Source organism: Mesoplodon mirus (assembly GCF_964341445.2).
Source record: "Mesoplodon mirus genome assembly, chromosome: 11".
NCBI classification, from domain to species: Eukaryota; Metazoa; Chordata; class Mammalia; order Artiodactyla; family Ziphiidae; genus Mesoplodon; species Mesoplodon mirus.
Window position 1 is genome coordinate 3,597,779 of NC_138987.1, and position 22,432 is coordinate 3,620,210.

Below are 22,432 nucleotides of genomic sequence, written 5' to 3' on the forward strand. Positions count from 1 at the left end.
ATTAAAAAAAAAAGAATGCAGGTGAAACAGAAATATCAGGCAAAAGTATCTCCAGCACTCATTAATAAATGCTATTAAGTATATTCTTCAGGCAGAAGGCAAGTGATCCCAAACAGAAGATCTAAAGATACAAGAAGAAATGAGAGGAAATAAGGTTATCAGCACATACCTGAACAAATATTTTAAAAGACATAATATCACCACTGTGTAGTGTTAAATTTAAACTACCATGACATTGTCAGTGGTGAGAATAAGGGGGGAGGAAACGGATTATTCTAATGTTCTTAAGTAAGCATGTTATAATTTCTAGGGTGACTCCAAAATTTCAGAAAGAGAATATGCAGCTTCCAAGTACAAGGAACACCAAGTAAATTATACCTATTTTTACATCAACCTAAAAGAAAAACAGGTTTTGGACAAATAAAAAGTACACACACACAAAAATCAGATTTAAACCTAATCATAGTGATTACATAAATCAACTAAAGGCTCCCTTTTAAAACTGTCAGACTAGATTTAACAAAATCCAACTAGATCCCACTTATAAGAAACACATCTACAACGGAAGAATACAAAAAGCTTCAAAGGAGAATACAATCCTTAACCAAAAGGTGGTATCACTGTTTTAAAGTTTAAAGTTTACGACCAAAGGTTCAACCCACTACCCAATCAATATATGTTACAGAAGATCTCAATGGAAAGGCAGTTCATAACATGACTGAAGGCAAGTCTTAACCCAAGAACTTGAACACGAAGAAAATCTTCCATTGGAGAAAGAGGGGGAAACAAGTGATTCAATCAGACCATCATTTGATTATTCTGTGGTCTTATAATAGCTAGATGTCCAGACATCAAATGACCTACCATTCCAGTATACCCGATTCTGTTCTCCTTACTTTCAATGAGAAGGAAAGAAAGCTAATATTCATGGAGCTTTTACTCTGTAGAACATTACTACATGCTTTCCTCTTATTTGCAGATCAGTAAGCAACTTGCTCAGCAACACACAAGTGAAAAAACTAGGAATTAAAATCTGACTTCCAATACCCATGCCAATTCCACTATTCCAAGAGCCAAGGGGCCTCCCCTATCAGCCTACTGCTACATAGATTATATAGTAACCTACAGTTATATTCCTTTACAGAAAATGACTACTTCATGGTGAAACAGCCAATCATTAAAAACTACAAATGTTTTAGGAATTCCCTGGCGGTCCAGTGGTTGGTTACGACTCTGCACTTTTACTGCCCAGGCTGTGGGTTCGATCCCTGGTTGGGGAACTAAGATCCCACAAGCCATGCGGCAAAGCCAAAAATACAAAAGTAAGAAAATAAGAATTAAAAAATAAAAATTTTTAAAGAATTAAAAAAAAAACAACTACAAATGTTTTAAAGCAAAAGAGTTCAAGGGAGCCAGTAACATCCCAAGGAAAAAATTTCCCTTTACCTCAGACCTCATATCTCATTCCAAATGCATTTTAAACAAATCTGTATTTTGGACATTGCTGTTCTATTAACAATTTCGGTGGTCCAGGGGCTCAGTACTTTACTTGATTCCAGCACAACCTCACAGTTAGAACATCTCATTCTTTACACTCACTTTTTTCACTTCAGGGATATCAAAAGTTAACCTAGAACTGACTTTTGTATTTCACTCCCAAGCCAAATGAGCTCCTATTTGAGAACACTACCTTCTGTTCAAGGGACCAAGGTATCATCTGACCCAACAGCAGAGAAACATACTGATATTTCTTGAAAATTCACTCAGCATTAACAAACTAAAACAATTTATTCACATATCAGACATATGTTGGAAGAAATCTTCAGGATTGTAAGTGCTGGAACTTTCCCTTGAAGCCCAGTGGAACCCAAGCAGGGTGCTTTTAAATTCCAAGCAGATGTATACAGTGTAAGTTTAAGTCAAGGGAACTCCCTTTAAACCAATATAAAATCCTTATTATAAATCATCATTGCTCAGTTATGTAACCTTGGATAAGTTCTTTAACTGCTCTGTACCTCAGTTTCCTCATCAAAATGTTGATACTAGCTATCTCCAGGAGCATTAAATGTGTTACTATACACGCAGAGTAAAACACTGCCTGAATAATCATGCAAGAATATTTTCTGCCTGTTGTGCTCTTACGTACCCTCTTTACCTGAGAAAATAATTTAAATTAATACTCTTCAAAATTATAGCCTCCTTTCCCAATAAAAATCACAATGTACAAAACTTCTGAGCAAGTAAAAATACATCCAAATATGTAGCAGTAAAAGGCAGAGTTGGTAACCAGAAGCGTAGAGGCCACTTTCCACGGCAAGCCCAGTAATGTGATCTAGTGGTCTGCAGTCAGAGTACTAAGCAACTTACTTCCAAGGATGAGTGAAAGCAACCCTGCTCACCTTCTAACCCCTACTCTGCCCAACAGGGAGAGAACTTACTCAGATGAAATTAGTATGAAATGGGTCTTAATGTTACTGTTTTAACAAATTCCTTCATGTAAAGAAGGTTATAGATACTACACTATCTCCCACTTCCCCCACTTTCTTTTTCTTCAGGGCACTCATCACAACTCAACACTTTATATCTAGACAACCAATTTGCCTGTTTGGCTCATGGAATAAGGTGTATGTCCAAACAGGAGCTAAAATATTTACTCAAAGAATCAACTAAGAACACAAGTAATTACAGGTTTGATTAGACTTGAGGATATGAATAGACTGATCATTAGTTTTCTAAACTGATCAGGATTCATCCCCTTTCATTAATATTTCAAATTTACAATCAAGCAGAAAATAAAGTAAGCAAAGCAGTATGTTTACATCTTCATACCTTTAAGTCAATCAGATTCTACCTTTTTTAGCCCCCTTTCCTGCAAAAGGACGCTGTACTGAATACATTTTGGGGAGTTTACAATCAGTCAGTCATCTCGAAGCAATATGGGCGAGTTGAGTCAGTAATAAAAAAAAAATAGCACCTGGATTAAATTAGTTCTGGTACAAGTGTTGGGTGTTTTTTTTTAATCTCTAGAGGACAAGGGTGTCACATTTAGTATTAGCTTAGTAATTTTCCCTGTCAATAGGTCCTATATCAAAAATAGGTACCTTGCAACATATACATTTTATGAAAGTGTTTAGACTAGTATGAAAGGACCCGTCTTCTTAAAAAGTAAATGGCACATTTTAGATTTGTGCCATTAATTTGCACTCAGGAAACTTCGAAAGAAGCGTGAGACTTTAGCCCCAGAAGATCACTGTAAAACCTCATTTACCTCCCGTCAGCTTTAAATAAGTTATTCTAGATATATGGTTTTTCCCTTAGCCAAAAGTGTATTATTACTAAGTACGTATAGAAGTATTAATTAAAACCGACAAGAAAGTAGGAACTAAATACTACTCTGCAAAGGTATTTTGATGCTACGTATTTTCAAAAATGTCAAATTTCGTTTTCCAGCTCAGCTCTCCTGAAATCAGGCAAGTAGTTTTAAGTTGCGGGCTTTTAAAGCGCAGTCCTTACAGAATCATCAGACAGTGAGAGAATACAATTGGGGCTCCTTGAGGACATCACGTGCCCCGTTCTTCTTGTACTCGGAAAACCCAGCCCTCCCCGACAGGACCGCATTACCCGTCTCCCTGCCCTGCCTTTTTGAGGGCAAAGCGGGCGCACTGACAAGGCAGCAGACTACACACTTCGCTCAGTACGTTTACATTGACGCCGCATTCCACCCCCAATACCTCCTCCACCATAATCCCACTCACCTTAAAAACAAAACTGGTTAACTATCTTAGAGTGGGAACGTGAACAAAGGAACTAATTTGTAAGAAAGCAACAGAAGTCCCAGAAAAATCAGACATTGCAGGCCAAATCCTTTACTTCCACCTTAGAACTGTTCAGGCTTAGACTGATTAGGATCAATTCTCCCCAAATAACAAACTCTGGTCAAGATACCCATCCCAATTCTAATTTGTACGTGAGATACACAAAAGAATCTCTTGTTAATAAAAGCTAACGTAAGCGCTTTACACGTGTTAGTTCTTTAAAATCCTAGCAGTGGAGGCCCTGCTTCATCATTCAGCACCTAACGTTCACTTTCCTCCGGTACCAATAAAAAGATTACGACCGAAGAGAAGCAGGGAGGAGTTGGAAACCCAAGGGCTGAACTTACTGGCTCACTATTCATTTTCACGTCCCACCATCTCCACAACTTCCAGTAAAGTAGGGACAACCAGACAGGGGTCTCCAATCAGGCCCCGCCGGTGGCCACGTGCGGAGGGAAGCCGCCGGGGGTTTCCCCTCCCAGACCCATCGCCGCCTACAGTGGGCGGGGAGCCCAAGAGCCTCGCTGCCTCCCCGCCCCCTCCCCGCCCAGGGGCCTCGTCCCCTCACAGCCCCTCCCTCCCATCGGAATTCGCAGCCTCCGCGGTTCTTTCCATCCCCCAGCGGCCTCCCTCCGAGTATTATTTTTGAGTGAGCGGGGGCGTCGAGGCGGCGGTGGGCTACAGACCTGGGCCCGGGCCGCACCCCAGACGCCTGCCGGTCCCTAGCGGCGCGGCCGCCGCCTCCTCCGGGCGCCCGGGCGTCGCCGCGGCCTCGCTCCCGTCCGCGCTGAGAAGCCGGTGGGGCTCAGAACCGCGGCGCAGACTAGCAGGCGGGCCGCACCGACCCCCGCGCGTGTCCTAAGCGGTTCCCCAGAGAAGCGCCGGCCGATCCCGCGGGCCCTCTCCGGCTGCGGGGTCGAGACTCCGTTAACGGCTCGGGCTCTGGCCTCACAGGACGGCCCCGGAGGCCCGGGCGGCCAGCGGCCCCCGCTCGCGGTTCCCCGTCCCTTCACCCCTTCCCTCCGCGCAGGCCGCCTCTACGTCCCCCCTTCCCCTTCGAGTTCCCGTCCGTTACCGGTGGCTAGCACGGGGAGCCAGGCGGCCGGAGCTGCGCAGGCAGTGACTCAGGGCGGCGGCGGGAGGAGCAGAAGGCGGCGCGGCGAGCAGATGGCGCTAAAAAAGACCCAAGAGCCCGCCGCTCGCGCTCATATACAATTAGCGTCAGCACGTAGGGCCCCCGCCGCCGCCCTCCCCCTGGCCTCGCCGTCTCCTAGCAACGCGAGCGGGAGGCGGGTCCAGGACGGGTTGCCTAGCAACAGAACCGTCCTTCTTCCCCCCGTGACCTCCAGACCTCCCGCGCCAAGCTTGGGTTCCTCGGGTTCCCGCCTCCGCCCCTTACTACGCCTCCAGCCATCTCTTTTCTACCCGCTTCGCTGGAAAGGAACTCGCAACCTCTTCCGTTCCCGGGAAGGGGCCAGACCCACCAGCCTCGACCCCCGCTCACCTCGTCCCCCTTGCGTGGTACTGGGAAGGGTGAGGGCAGGGGGCCAGCCACCGGGTCCCGGCTTGCCGCATCCTGATGGCGAGCGCTCCTTAGTTCCCGACGCTGTCACGGCCTAATTCCTGCAACTCTCCGGTCCCCGGTAACCATTTTCTCTCCCCGCCCATTTTCCCCCCTCAGAACAACAGTTCTTTCCTTCTAACCACCTCGGCGGCGTCTTCTACTGGTGTTGCTTCTCCTAACTCAGTGGGTACCCGTGGCTTCCGGGGATGCTCTTCATTGCTACCTCTCCATCCTTTTACCACACTTGCGATCCTTTAGGACTTTCGATGGATGAAAATAGCATGTTTGTTTATTGTCTGGATGCTTTATAATGAGGACAGTGTTGTTTCATCTTTTTGAAAAAGTAAATCCCATGTAAAGCCTCAGGGCCTGTGAAACCTCATGGCTACTCTTCAGTTGAAGCTGGATTGACTAATATTAACTCTTAAAACAGTGGTTCTCGAAGTGTGGTCCAAGGGTCCCCAGACTCTTTAAAGGGGAAAGTCAAAAGTATTTCCATAATAATACTAAAATGTTATTTGCCTTGGCACTCTCATTCTCTCATAAGTGTAGAGTGGAGTTTTACAGAGGCTACATGACATGCGATATGGAAACACTGAAACAGAAGCAAATATTAGAATCCAGTCATCTGCTGTTCAACCGGACGTTAAAGAGATTTGCAAAAACATGAACCGATGCCACTCTACTCAATTTTTTTTTGTTTTGAAAAGGAGTTACTTTTCATATAAAAGATTATTTTCTGTTAAAATGAAATGAAATAACGAATGTTTAAAATGAAATAACGAATAACTACTCTTAAAATTTCTTAATTTTAATTTCAAATATGATAATATAGGTATCCATAATACACGTAAAAGTTCTTGGAGTCCTCAATTTTTAAGAATGTAAAGGGGTCCTGAGATTTAAAAGTTTGAGAACTATTTTCTCTTGTATTCCTTGAAACTTCTAACTGCTTAGAGTCATCTGTCGTAATTCTCCTGTTCAGCAGCAACCCCTAATCCATTTTAGAGGATATGGTTTTTTTCCTCGGCACTCCCCAACCTCACTGAAATTAGTTGCCTTTCCCACTCTGTGCTGCAGATGACTGAGTTTATCCATTCATTTTGGGTTTTCTTTTGTGATTATTTTGTTTTTCTCAACCTTCTGTCTTCATATACATCCTACTTGACAATGATGTAAGGCTAATAAGGATTATAATCACATCAATAATGACTCCTCCTGAAGAATCTACAATAAACTAGGTAGACCAGTGCCCAAGATGTCAGTACACTTGGCACTAATTTCAATGGAGTCCTCAAGAGCACCGCAGTCTAAAAGGTAAATAACTTCCACCTCCTTTCCTTACACTTTGGTGGTTTGAACATCTGAGACCAAATTGAGAAGTTAGCCTTCATGATGGTTTCCATCCCACTCCAGGGTGCCCCACCAATTTCAGGCACTGATCCGAGGCTCCTAATTTCTTCAACCCCCACTGCCATATTTAAAGGTTTTATCATTACCAGTTTATATTCTCTCTTTCCTTTACTCCAGCTCCTTCCTCCGGCTTCCTCCTCCCTTTCTTTCAATTATCCTAGCCAATCTAAGGAATGAAACACGAATAAATTGCTAATAAGGCATGCCTTTTAATGTGATCTTTTGAACCACAGTTTGTAAATCTAAACCTCTACCATTTAAGACCCAGGAAGGGCAATCATTTATGCATTAATTCAACAAATATTTATATGTCAGGAACAACTTGACACACTGGAAATACAGCATTGAACAAAAAAGACATGGTTCGGGCTTCCCTGGTGGAGCGGTGGTTGAGAGACCGCCTGCCGATGCAGGGGACACAGGTTCGTGCCCCGGTCTGGGAGGATCCCACATGCCGCGGAGCGGCTGGGCCCGTGAGCCATGGCCGCTGAGCCTGCGCGTCCGGAGCCTGTGCTCCACAGCGGGAGAGGCCACAACAGTGAGAGGCCCGCGTACCACAAAAAAAAAAAAAAAAGAAAGAAAGACATGGTTCTTAATTTTATTGAACTTGTGTTCTGGTGATGTGGGACAAGTGATAGACAAGTAATGAAATAGTCTTAGGTATTAGTAAGTGAAAGAGCTGCGGAGAAAATCAAATCCCATAACGGGGTAGAAGGTGACTGATGTGAGCATAGCATTGAGATCTTCTCATGGCTTAGACCCCCTTAGGCCCCCAAATCACACAATGTAGTTAACTCATGAAATTAATTTACAATCAATGGTGGCTCTGGCCACTGATCGTGGATCTTGCTAAACTTTTCATTAGAGTTCCTTTTTTCTTCATTCGCCATTAATTTCATCTGGTAGATGCTTACAGCATTAGAGCCCAGTGGTTTAGCAGTGTGGCTTTGAAGTCAAATAGCCCAAGTTTCATCCCTATTTCATTGTGTGATGTTAAACAGCACGTAAGTTGCTTAACCTGGCACCTGACAGATAGTAAACACTCCATAATAGTTAAACGTTATAACCGTCTTACTGAGGTTTTGTTTTTGTTTTTGTTTTGTTTAAAGGTTGAAGGGACTGCCCTGAAGTCTAATCATATCTGACTCTATTTTTTGCGAAATATTTTATCAAAGCTATCTTGTCACAAATTTGAAAACATATTTTCCTGAGCTGAAATAATCCACACTGATAACCACAAAAGTACTATATTCCACATTTCTCAGTATTGGGTACAGACACTGTAGAGCTCAACCAGAGAAGTCAGGGACAGAGATGCTGTCTTAAATATGCTTGTGTCTGTAACTGTCCTTACATGGTAGGAAAGTACATAGGCTTGAAAGTCAGGCTTAGGTTAGTCCTAACCTGTGACCTTGCAAAAGTACTTACACATTCTGACACTTAGGCTTCCCCATCTGGAAAGTGCATTAATAATTATAATAAAATAATTATAGTAAATAATTATAATAAAATTTGCCTCTTCAGCAGCATGAAATAGAAAAATATATGTAAGCCCCCAGAGCAGTGATTGCATTTAAGTACCCAATAAATGTTTATTTTCTCCCCTCACAATTAATCAATATGTAAAATAGGGCACCAATCATAATTATCATCTAAAAAACTACACATTTAAATACCTTAGTTTTTAATCTGGTTGGTTTTCTATTTTTCCATTTTTTTTCCAAATTATTATATGACTGCAACATAAAATCAATCAAAATTCCAGTGAGGAATTGTGGAAAAGTTGCCGTAAATCTCTTCCTCTACATCCAAAAGGAGATTTATATATATATATATATATATATATATATATATATATATATATATATATTTGGTTTGAAAATATCTTAATTTTGCTATCATTTTGAGTTGAAATTTTTATTAAAATGATTGTAGATTCACACGATTGTATAAAATAACGCAGAGATCCACATAAACTTTACCCAGTTTACCACAATGATAACAATAATCCACAATCTTATTCAGATTTCCTCTTTACTTCAGTCCTCTTGTGTGTTTGTGTGTTTAGTTCTCTACAACGTTATCACGTGTAAGTTTCTGTATCATCATGTGAGGCAGGATACAGAACAGTTCCTTCCCTGCAAGGATTCCTTATGTTGTTCTTTGATGGCTGGTTTTTTTTTTTTTTCTTTTCTAACTTACATGCCAAATAAAGTTCTACTTTCCCAGATTTTACTTTTTTTCCTTGTTTCTTACAAATAGACAACTTAGGGAGAAAACAAGCCATTCCTATGTTCAATATTTCTTATCTGAACTATTTGTAATAGACTTGCAATTGGTCTCCCTATTACCAATCTCATTCCTCTCTGACCTATATGCCAAAGTTATGGTTCTGAAATACAAGTCTAATAAACTCTACTTTGTTATAAAACCTTCAATGGCTCTTTGATGTCTACATGACACACTAAGCCTTGCAAAGCCCGTCCCAATCAGAACCCATCCTATTTTTCTAGCCATACTTCCCACTACCCCCTTTCATGGACCCCATGTTCTATAATTTTTGAACTACTCACCAGACCCTCAACATGACAAGTGTTTTTATGCCCTCTGCTCTCCCCTTCTTCTTTTTTTTCTTCTTCTTTTTCTTGGCTACGTTGGGTCTTCGTTGCTGCGCGTGGGCTTTCTCTAGTTGCGGCGAGCAGGGGCTACTCTTCATTGTGGAGCACGGGCTCTAGGCATGCAGGCTTCAGTAGTTGCAGCATGCAGGCTTCAGTAGTTGTGGCTCGTGGGCTCTAGAGTGCAGGCTCAGTAGTTGTGGCGCTCGGGCTTAGTTGCTCCAAGGCATGTGGGATCTTCCTGGACCAGGGCTCGAACCGGTGTCTCCAGCACTGGCAGGCAGATTCTTAACCACTGCGCCACCAGGGAAGTCCCTCTCCCCTTCTATTAATCCTTCAACAACTAGTTCAAATCTTTATCTCCTCTGGGGAACCTTCCTATCTCACCAGGGCAGAGCTGGCTGCACTCTCTTGCCTGTTTTTAAACAACTCTTTCCTGCATGTCTGTATGTTATGTTCCCATGTTTCCTTCTCCCCCAACACACACTACACCAGATTGTCAGCTACTACAGGGTCGGGTCCTTGTTTGTGTATATCCCTGGCTTGAACAATGACTACCACAGGCAAAGACCTTCAATAATATTTTTTGAGGGATGAAATGAAAGGAAAGAAGCAAGGAGGAAAGCAAGCGAGGGAGGGAGAAAGGAAAGAAATGTTATTGAAAACAAACCAGAGTCATAATGCTTTATTAAATAATCCTTTTTTGAAGATAATTGCATCAATTCTATATTTATCATAGAGTCTATGTGAGAAAATTTGAGAATCTAGTCTATGCAAGAAGATTTTTAGATATGGTTTGGATATTGTTTGACTGTTTGGATATTATTTTCCCTCATGTATGAAATAACTTGATGATGAAAAGAAACTAAAGAAATACTGAAATCTCTGAGATCATAATGAATAAAGAAAATAAATTTCATGGTATTATTTGGAGACAGTGGGAGTGTCTGTTATTGGGAGAATTGATAGTGAAATGTGGTAGATGCACCTCATAGAGAATTATGCAGCAGAACATGGGATGTAATATGGCAACAGGGATGAATCTGTCAAATGTAGTGCTTGCAAAATAAAACCACAATCAGGGAATTCCCTGGCAGTCCAGTGGTTAGGACTCCACACCCTCACTGCCGAGGGCCTGGGTTCAATCCCTGGTTGGGGAACTAAAATCCCACAAGCCGCACGTCATGGCCAAAAATAAAATAAAATAAGATTAAATAAATAAAACCACAATTAGATATCATTACACACCTATTACAACTGCTCAAATTAAAAAAAATAACTGATGGTACAAAATGCTGGTGTATATGTGGAACAATAGGAACCTTCATTCATTGCTGGTATGAAAGCAGGATGGTACAGTCATTAAGTCAGTTTAGCAGCTTCTTATAAAGTTAAATATACACTTACCATAAAGAACCAGCTATCTCATATCTGGCTATTTACCCAAGTGAATTGAAACACACACAAACCTAGAGGGGAATATTTATAGCAACTTTATTTGTAATTGCCAAAAACCAGAAGCAACAAAGATATTGTTCCACAAGTGAGTGGATAAATAGTGGTACAATCGAATACTACTCAGAAATAAAAAGGAAGCAGTTACTAATTTACTCAACAACATGTATGAATCTCAAATGCATTTTTGCTAAAGTGAAAGGAGCCAGATTCAAAAGGCTATATATTATGTAATTCCATTTATATGACATACGGAAAAGGCAAAATTATAGGTATGGAAAACATACCAGTGGTTGCCAGGGATTCAGGAGGAGTGAAGGGTTGAGTCCAAAGGCACTGCAGAGGGAGGGGATGTTTTAGGGTAGGAACTTGTCTATACTCTACAGGTAGTGGATACCTATAGACGATGCATTTATCAAAATCCATTTGCTGTATTCAGATTAAAAAGAAATCAACCAAGATGATGAGGAATCCTGGGATGGAATGCAGGCTGTGACAAATTAATCTAACTATATTATAAATATATAATATAACCTAATTGAAGGGCTAGGTAGAAAAGGAACTGACTCTGGAAAACAGTGTTTTGACTAGATATTATAAGGCTAAAGGCAAAAACTTTGTACTCTGTTTGGTAAATCTGTTTCTCATAGGGCTAAGTATTGGGAATTTCAAAACTAATTTACCTGTACACCAGAAAATCTATATTAGTTTGCTAAGGCTACCATAACAAAGTACCAAATTGGGTGGCTTCAGCAACAGAAATGTATTGTCTCACAGTTCTGGTTACTCACCGTTTGAAATCTAGGTGTTGACAGAGTTGGTCCCTGCTGAGGGCTGTGAGGAAAGGATCTGGTCCAGCCCTTTCTCTTTGGCGTGTAGATGTTCATCTTCTCCCTGTCTTCACATCTTCCTCCCTCTATGCATGTGTCTGTGTCCAAATTTCCCTTATTTTTAAGGACACTAGTCATATTGGATTAGAGGCCACCCTAATGATCTCATTTTAACTTGCTTACCTCTTACCTCTGTAAAGACTCTCTCCAAATAAGGTCACATTATGAGGTACTGGGGGCTAGGACTTCAACATACTAACTTTGGGAGAACACAGTTTAACTCAATAGTAGGCTCAAACAAATAAGTAAATAATTGTAGATAATGGGAGCCAGGTCTCTCATTATTAGAGAAAATGTCATAAATAAGCAAGAAGAGATGAGCCCTGGGGTGCTGGATTAGGGTCAGAGAGATCAGTAGAAATTCATGTTTATAGATAGATAGATAAATACAAGATAGATAGAAAATAGATGTGTGTATTCATAGCTTACTATACATACACATACTTCCTAGCTCTGTCCATTGAGAGGGCCTAGAAGCAGTGACATGCCAGCAGCAATAAGCATGCCCAGCAACCTGATTTTGATTTCTAAACACCATTTTCCTAGAAAAGGAGAAACGGCTGACTCTAGGACAGGGGAGGGAAAATATGAGTCTGGAATATCTTATAATGCCAAAAAGGAAGGAAGTTTGAAAAAAGATAAAAGTGATGGAAGCATGTCAAGAGGACACAGGAGCCAATCTGAAAGAGCTCCCAATGGCCAAAGCTGAAAAAATTTCAGCAAGAAAATAATTATGGTATTGGATTATAACCCAAAGAATAAAATAAATATCCATGAGTCCATAATGATACAAAAATTATTTAATAAATAAATAAATATTGGAGAAGTGACAACTTTTCTTTATAAAAGAATTCCAAAGAATGGATGTAGATACTCCTCCTTCCAGGAGGTAAAGATTAATTCTCTCCCCACACCCTCCCTTGGTTGTGGACTGGACTTAATGACTCACTTCCAAAGAAGAGTATGGAAAGGGAAAAATGTTAACTTTATAGTGGAGAAAACTGGCAAACAGCACCAGGTTTCAGATCAAGGTTAACACCATCAGTTATAAGTCATGTTACTGTCAAGTACTCCCTGATGTGATAGGGCAGGAATTAGTACATCCATTTAATTAGTACACTGTACTAATTAAGTGCAAACAGATGTATATTGAACACATTACAATGGGGGTAGAAGGGAAGGAGAGAGTAGTACAGAAATAAAAAGGAATCAATTTATTGATCTAGAAAGGTCTTACCAGGGAGCAGGGAGGAGTTACAGGATAAGTTGTTTTTTTGTTTTGTTTTGTAGTACGCGAGCCTCTCACCGTTGTGGCCTCTCCCGTTGTGGAGCACAGGATCTGGACGCGCAGGCTCAGCGGCCATGGCTCACAGGTCCAGCCGCTCCGCGGCATGTGGGATCTTCCCGGACCGGGGCACGAACCCGTGTCCCCTGCATCGGCAGGCAGACTCTCAACCACTGCGCCACCAGGGAAGCCCACAGGATACGTTTTTTTGTTTTTTCTTTTTTGGTTTTTAAAGGAGTGGAACGTGGCTATGCACCTTTTGCCAAAACTAGACAGTCAATATTTTTCATTTCTCAATATTCTGTCTGCAGGATCAAATTGTGATTCATATTTTGAAAGCTTATTTCTTAAACTAGAAGAAGCAAAGAACAGTAAAATTAGATTTGTATCAGTTGTAGCAGAGTAAATTTGAGCAATTGGAGGAAACTAGAGACAAAATATGGAAATAAAGAAAAATCAAGTCGACAGCAACAACAATAATAATCACTAAAATTTATTAAATGTCTTCCATGTGCCACAGATACTGTTCTATAGAGTTTTACAAATATTTGCTCATTTAATCCTCACAACAACCCTGTGAGTTACTGTAGATGAGGAAATTGAGGTTCATAGGGATCCAGGACCTGTCCCTGGGCTACAAAGCCCAAACATGGCAGAGCCAGGATTTGAATCCAGGCATCCTGGCACCAAAGCCTGAGCCAGTCATCATGTCCTTTCTAGTGAAGCGCTAAGATGTCTCAGAATTCAAGCAATTCACTCTAAGAGAAACAGGCATGTAAACAAGTAGTTGCTACTCAGTGTAAGAGAAAAGAGACAAGAGTATCAGAAGTGAGACTGAAAACAATCTTGAAGGCGAAGTACTTGCTGTGTGATGAAAGCAGGACATCACTCCTGGCAAGAGAACAGCCATAGGGAAGAAGTTTGGGTCTAGTTGTTCAAGATCATACAGGAAATACAGCTCAAACAAGAACTTCTGCCTTTGGCCAGGCAGGGATTTCGCAAACAGAAAAACTCTCATGTAGTCATGAAATATGTTCGTTTCAGGTATTTGTCAGTTCCATTTGGGCCAACTTTCAGTTGTCAAACTGAATCTCTACTTAACTCCAGAAATGTGATTTCTTAGTAATAGAAAATGCATTTACATATTTCCACACAGTTAAGGTTGGAGTCTTTACAGGTCATGAACCAAATTAAATCTATTTTCTGGAATCTTATGAAACCATCAATTTTACAAATAGTTTTGAAAAATATGTCACAGAAATCCAGAAAAGATAACAAAGAACAGGGGCTGAGAAGCAAACACTGTGGCTTAGTCTGTGTTGGGCATTGTTCTAAGTTACCTACATATTTTATCTCATTTAACCCTCACAACGACGCTGTGAGGTAGCTACCATAAATATCACGATTTTATAGATGAGGTCACCAAGGTACAGAGAGGTTGAGTAACTTATGCAAAGATGCAATTAGTTTAGTACCTGCGGGAACCAGGATTAATAAAATCCGGTAATTCCACCCTGAATAGAAAAGAGTGAAGCTATTTGATTCTTCGATTTTTTTCTTAATTCAGCACATGGTATAGTGTGGCCTAGACCATGGTCACAAACTCAAACATCTACAGTTGCCAGGCCAAGAACATATTGTGTGAAGTCAGCCAGGTATCAGACAAAGGGAGAGGTCGGGACTGTGAACAACTCCTCAGCTCCAGCCAGCTGTAGTCACATGGACTCGGTATTATAAGAGTTTCCAATTTTTCAAGAGAAGCTGACTTTTATATGGAATCATCCAGTATTAGGAGAAGGAGTGCACAAAATGAGTTCAGTTCTGGACATGCCGTGTTTCGGACAGCTGTGATGCCTCCAGCAGTTAGAAATCTGAAAATGGGCACGCAGTTCAGGAGAGTAACTCAGCAGAATAACTCCTGAGTGGGAAGTACAGATTTAGAAATCCTCAATGCAAGGAGTGTAGATGAGGATGCCCATAGACAAGGTAAGAAGAAAATAAGAGGACCAGGAACCCCCGCATTTGAAGAGTTGGCATAAGAGGAAGAGCCAGCAAGGAAGACCAAGAGCAGGAGGAAAGGGAGAGGAGAGCAGAACCTGAGATGCCAAAGGAGGAAGGCGAATCAGGCAATATCTACCAGCCTAATCTTGTTCAGAGTTGATGTACTGACTCCCTTCGGTGAAAGAGATCCCAGACCTCAGTAAGAAATATCACAAGTTCAAAGAATCATTATTTAAAGCCCAAGTGGGCTATGACTTTCTGGTATCAAAATTAGCACCAGAAGAGGATCCCGGGACATTCCTACTGCTAATCACTTTGATGGCTCTAACTTAAAAGGTAGAAGGATTTAAGAAAACACTCCCATTTACCATTGCAACAAAAAGAACAAAATATCTAGGAATAAACCTACCTAAGGAGACAAAAGACCTGTATGCAGAAAACTATAAGACACTGATGAAAGAAATTTAAAATGATACAAATAGATGGAGAGATATACCATGTTCTTGGATTGGAAGAATCAACATTGTGAAAATGACTCTACTACACAAAGCAATCTACAGATTCAATGCAATCCCTATGAAACTACCACTGGCATTTTTCACAGAACTAGAACAAAATATTTCACAATTTGTATGGAAACACAAAAGACCCCAAATAGACAAAGCAATCTTGAGAACAAATAAAGAAGCTGGAGGAATCAGGCTCCCTGACTTCAGACTCTACTACAAAGCTACAGTAATCAAGACAGTATGGTACTGGCACAAAAACAGAAATACAGATCAATGGAACAGGATAGAAAGCCCAGAGATAAACCCACGCACATACGGTCACCTTATCTTTGATAAAGGAGGCAGGAATGTACAGTGGAGAAAGGACAGCCTCTTCAATAAGTGGTGCTGGGAAAACTGGACAGGGACATGTAAAAGTATGAGATTAGATCACTCCCTAACAGCATACAGAAAAATAAGCTCAAAATGGATTAAAGACTGAAATGTAAGGCCAGAAACTATGAAACTCTGAGAGGAAAACATAGGCAGAACACTCTATGACATAAATCACAGAAAGATCCTTTTTGACCCACCTCCTAGAGAAATGGAAATAAAAACAAAGATAAACAAATGGGACCTAATGAAACTTCAAAGCTTTTGCACAGCAAAGGAAACCATAAACAAGACCAAAAGACAACCCTCAGAATGGGAGAACATATTTGCAAATGAAGCAATTGCCAAAGGATTAATCTCCAAAATATACAAGCAGCTCATGCAGCTCAATAACAAAAAAACAAACAACCCAATCCAAAAATGGGCAGAAGACCTAAATAGACATTTCTCCAAAGAAGATAAACAGATTGTCAACAAACACATGAAAGAATACTTAACATCATTAATCATTAGAGAAATGCAAATCAAAACTACAATGAGATATCATCTCACACCAGTCAGAATGGCCATGATCAAAAAATCTAGAAACAGTAAATGCTGGAGAGGGTGTGGAGAAAAGGGAACACTCTTGCACTGCTGGTGGGAATGTGAATTGGTACAGCCACTATGGAGAACAGTACGGAGGTTCCTTAAAAAACTAAAAATAGAACTACCATATGACCCAGCAATCCCACTACTGGGCATATGCCCTGAGAAAACCATAATTCAAAAAGAGTCATGTACCACAATGTTCACTGCAGCTCTATTTACAATAGCCAGGACATGGAAGCAACCTAAGTGTCCATCAACAGATGAATGGATAAGGAAGATGTGGCACATATATACAATGGAATATTACTCAGCCATAAAAAGAAACGAAATTGAGTTATTTGTAGTGAGGTGGATGGACCTAGAGTCTGTTATACAGAGTGAAGTAAGTCAGAAAGAGAAAGACATATACCGTATGCTAACACGTATATATGGAATCTAAGAAAAAAAAAGTCATGAAGAACCTAGGGGTAAGATGGAAATAAAGACACAGACCTACTAGAGAATGGACTTGAGGATATGGGGAGGGGGAAGGGTAAGCTGTGACAAAGTGAGAGAGTGGCATGGACATATATACAGTACCAAACGTAAAATAGCTAGTGGGAAGCAGCCACATAGCACAGGGAGATCAGCTCGGTGCTTTGTGACCACCTAGAGGTGTGGGATAGGGAGAGTGGGAGGGAGGGAGACGCAAGAGGGAAGAGATATGGGAACATATGTATATGTATAACTGATTCACTTTGTTATAAAGCGGAAACTAACACACCATTGTAAAGCAATTATACTCCAATAAAGATGTAAAACAAAAAAAGGTAGAAGGATTTCACTTCCATTTTTCCAACTTTAGTGATATTTTATTAGTATTATAATTATTATTTCATTTCTTCAGGTGTTCTTTTCTAGTAATTAGTTTACTCTTATGACATATTGAAAGTTCTGAAATACTTAGCAGTAGAACCACCAATAATAAAAACTGTGATTTTAGTGGAAAAGCAATACCCATTTAGATTTATAACTACATAAAAACATTTCACACCTACAAGTTAAAACTTGGTTCACACATCAAAAATTATGTATAACTTTGCTCAGACACATTTTTTCCCAATGAATTTAGGACACCTGATCATATAACAAGGAAAGCAAGTTGAGTTCCAGGGAGCCAGTAAATAAAACCCATTTTCCCTGCCTGAGTTTAGAACCAACTGAAAGACAGATGCAAGAGGCAAGCAAAAGGAGATCAAAATAGCACGGATAGGGTAAATTGGAGAACATGGCTTTGTACTTGCAGTGGATTTCCTCAGACCTCACCTCCAACACAGGCCCCCAGCCTCCCTGCAGGCACAGGCCCTCCTGTACCCCCAGCAAGGTAGAAGACAGACCTGGACAATGAATTCTGAATTAAAGGGAACCCAAGAAGGGACTGGGCTTTGTTTGCCCAGTTCCCTCTCCCAAACTCCCCAGTCAGGTACATCATGCCTTCTGCCCTGGGGATAAATGATCCAGTCAGAAGGAATAAAGCAGGTTTCTCTGGTGGAGGTTCTTCTACAAGGAAACCTGAGGCCAGGGAAATGGAGGCCCCTTTGTAATACTCCCAACTGCCTTATCTCCTTCCAAGCTCATCCCACAAGGCGGGTTCCATTATACCCACAGAACAGTAAATGACTAAACCTGGACCCAGTCCCAGGTTGTGGGATTTTAGAACGCTGACCTTCATACTACCCTGAAGGCTATGCCCCAGAGGTCTGTGGTTAAATGGAATAATCCCATTTAAAGTCATTGGGTGGGCAGTTAGGGAAGAGGCAGTAATGATATAGCCCCCAAAAGGCCCTGTAATGAGACTCAGAACACCTAGATCATGGTTGCAACAACGTTCCCAAATGGTTGCTTGGCCATGGTCAAGTCACTAAATTCTTTTTTACTTAGGTTTTTTTTTTTGTTTGTTTTGCAGTACACGGGCCTCTCACTGTTGTGGCCTCTCCCGTTGTGGAGCACAGGCTCTGGACGTGCAGACTCAGCGGCCATGGCTCACGGGCCTAGCCGCTCCGCGGCACGTGGGATCTTCCCAGACCGGGGCACGAACCCATGTCCCCTGCATCGGCAGGCGGACTCTCAACCACTGCACCACCAGGGAAGCCCCTGTTACTTAGTTTTTTGATCTGTGAAACTAGTTTATCAAGTCCTGCCATCCTACTGTCTAGACCATCAAATGAGATATTTCATAAAAGCACTTTGAACTAGCATCATGCTACAGTAAAAAAGACAAATTATTTGCAACGAAACTATTATTTAAATAATCTTAAATAAAATTGGAAAAGCAGACTTTTTCTGAATGTTTACATTATAAAAGCAGATGCTATACAGGCTGACAGAGGCGGATTTAAATACCAGAATCCTCCACTCACTACCCGAGGAAACCTGGACAAGTAATTTAATCTCTCTGAACATTGAAGAGGATCAGAACTCTATGCCACCCAAAATATGCCACTTTGGCAAAAGGATTATTTTGAGCTGAGACAACTGAAAGTCAACAGAGGCAGGGGGAGCTCTCTGCCCTCCCCTCATTGCCTGAAAGCAGGATATAAATTTCCCTTTGAGGAAGGTACCTCCCCTATGCATCCAGGGAGAGAAGAGTGACTCCTATCGTCAAAGATGGAGAGTCAGCACCAAGATGAGTTTGCATAAACAGAATTTACTAAAATAGCCCTTATCTTCTATTAGTTTCCCCCATATATTACTTACTCACTTCCCCACAATTATCTTCCCTTTAATATCAAGTTCTCTTTCCTTAGTTAAGAAGAGTATAAAAGGTCCGGAGTATAATTGCTTCTCTGAGTTTCACTTATTTTCTGTAAACTCCTGTACATGCAAATATAATAAAAATTCTGTCCTTTTTTTTCTTGTTAATCTGTCATTTGTTTTTCTGTCTGTTTCTTCTTTGGGCTGCGCCGCACAGCTTGTGCGACCTCAGTTCCCGGACTAGGGATTGGGGTGAGGGTTTGATTCCTGGTCAGGGAACTAAGGTCCCGCATGCTGCATGGCTCCACCAAAAAAATAAAAAAAATTTTTTTAATGTCAAAATAATTTACCTATGTAGCAAGAAGTCTGCTTCTCTTAGTTTCAAGCATCAGCACATAAATATATGTTAATCATTAATTCAGTCATTCAATTAACAAAGTTCTACAAAGCAATTGGTATGTTTAGACATTGAATTTTGTAACACTGGGGATACGACTTTATGATCTAGTTGTGGACATATCCCAAATAAACATAATAAAAGGAAAATGTACTATAATAAGGAATAAAATTCTATGAAAGTTACATAACCCAATGTCTCAATTTCCTTATCTGTAAAATGGAGATAATTTTGATCCCATAGGACTGTTATAATCATTATATAAAATAATGAAGTTGAAATTAGAAGAATGATTTTCACACTCACAGCCCAGTCAGCCTGGGGAAGAGAATACCCCTTAGTGAAGACATTTCCTTACCCACGAAAATCCAGTCTTGTTTCCTTCCAGGGTACATGGCTACTGTCCTAGACTAAGTTCCTCAGCCCCCTGCACATTGAGTTATGACTGTGTTACCAAGTTCTTGCCAGTAGAACATGAGCAGAAATGGCATGTGCTGCTTCTAGGCTTGGATTTTAAGACATTTGATTTGCCTTCTCCATATTCTCATTGACTTACTAGCTATAGAGCCTGGCTTGGTGGCTAAGTGTCTTCAGCAATGCAGATGAGGACATCCCCCAGGAGGTGATGGAGAAGCCTAACACCTACCTCTGATCTGGATCGATCACCCTCTTCATAATAATTACATGACAGAGAAATAGACTCTATAATCTTTAAGCTTCTGTAGTGTTGTGCCTCTGTTATAGTGGTTTGGTCTCATCCAAGCCAATACAGCTGTGGTCGAAGGATTCAGCTGGGCTTAAATCGTTCAGATGTGTCTTAGTGTAACTAGGAGTATGGCCATAAGAAGTAAGTGGCTCGCTGAGTGATGAGTTCGCTTCTTATTTCTGGCAGCCCTAAACAGATAAAACTGGAAACCGGGAGGTAAAAAGATGAAGGAAAGGAATGAATACTATTCTTTTAAGCTGTGGTGAAGCATTGAGTCCAAAGGAAGTGAGGCAGCATTGCTCATTACGGGACAAGTAGGGGGAAAAAATGTGTTTCTCTTCTGCCTTTCAAATTTACTACATGGTATATTCTTCAAGAACTACTATTTTCCCTTCACGTGTGTGTATGTAGGGTGTGAGGTGGAAGCTAGCAGTAGTTATGTGTGTGTGTGAGACAGAGGGAGACAGAGACACAGAGGCAGAGATACTGTAAGACCAGGATAGAGAGAGAGACATAGAGGGAGGGACAGGAGAGTCAGAGAGATTCCAGATCCAATAGTTACTCTCTGGATAATGGGACAAAAAAATAAAGAGGAGGGTCTAAAACTCATTCTGGTGGAGAAACCTCAAAAGGTATCACACAGGGGTATGCACACGTATTTTGGCTGTCCTTCAGAACTTGGATTGCTGGGTGATTCTCCTGGGACACCACCATAGACTGAATGTTTATGTCCCCCTGAAATTCATATGCTGAAACCTAACCCCGGTGTGATGGTATCTGGAGGTGGGGCCTTTGTGAGGTGATTAGGTCATGAGGGTGGATCCCTCATGAATGGGATTAGTGCCCTTATGAAGGAGACCCCGGAGAGCTCCTTCAACCCTTGTGCCATGTGAGGACATAGCAAGAAGATGGCCATCCATGAATCAGGAAGCCAGTTCTCACCAGACACTGAATCTTCTGACCCCTTATCTTGGGCTCCTTAGTCTCCAGAACTGTCAGAAATAAATGTTTACTGTTTAATCTACACAGTATATAGTATTTTTGTTATATCAGCCTGAATGAACTAAGACATCACCAACCCCCCTCCGCAGACATACACACTGTTCTATGGGACTTGGAGTGACCATTGGCAGCATCCCAGAATGCTATTCTGTGCTGAACAACTCAAACTCAGGGGAAAGAATGAGGATCCTGGTACAGGCTCTGTGTGTAGAGAATGAGTAAACAGACAGGTGAACCTAAGAAGAGGGGAACCAGGTGAGGAACTAGAGATACCTGCGAAGAGCCTAGAGTGGTCCCACCCAATGCAATAGCCACTACCCATGTGTAGCTATTGAGTGCTGGAATGTGGCTGGTCTGCATTAAGATGTGCTCTAAGCGTAAAATACACATCAGAGTCCAAAGACAGAACAAAGAAAGAATTTAAGATATTTCATTAATGATTTTTTTAATTAATTTATTTATTTATTTATTTGGTTGTATATGGTCTTAGTTGCAGCATGCAGGATCTTCATTGCTGCGTGCGGGATCTTTCGTTTAGGCGCGCAGGCTCTTTAGTTGCAGCACGTGGTCTTAGTTGCCCGGTGGCATGTGGGATCTTAGTTCCCCGACCAGGGATCAAACCCGTGTCCCTTGCATTGGAAGGCGGATTCTTAACCACTGGACCACCAGGGAAGTCCCATTAATGATTTTTAATATTAATTACATGTTGAAATGATAATATTTTGGATATATTGGGTTAAATAAAATGTATCAGTAAAATCAATTTCACCCATTCCTTTTTACTTCTTTAAAATGTGGCTATAGGGCTTCCCTGGTGGCGCAGTGGTTGAGAGTCCGCCTGCCGATGCAGGGGACACAGGTTCGTGCCCTGGTCCGGGAAGATCCCACATGCCGCGGAGCGGCTGGGCCCGTGAGCTACGGCTGCTGAGCCTGCACGTCCAGAGCCTGTGCTCCGCAACGGGAGAGGCCACAGCAGTGAGAGGCCCGCGTACAGCAAAAAAAAAAAAAAAAAAAAAATGTGGCTATAAAATATTTTTAAATCACATTTGAGGCTTGCATTACATATCTTTTGACATCACTGGAC

The 22,432-nt window shown here is 41.3% G+C and overlaps 1 protein-coding gene across 4 annotated transcripts in view; it reads right to left on the reverse strand.

Moving 5' to 3' along the window:
* Window positions 1–5,030, reverse strand: part of NAP1L1 (nucleosome assembly protein 1 like 1) — a 32,579-nt gene extending 27,549 nt beyond the window's left edge. For all 4 annotated transcript variants that reach the window (XM_082634589.1, XM_082634588.1, XM_082634590.1 and 1 more), the window contains exon 1: window positions 4,891–5,030. The gene's annotated coding sequence lies outside the window, so the exon portion shown is untranslated. The remainder of the gene's footprint in view (window positions 1–4,890) is intronic.
* Window positions 5,031–22,432: the final 17,402 nt, after the last annotated feature.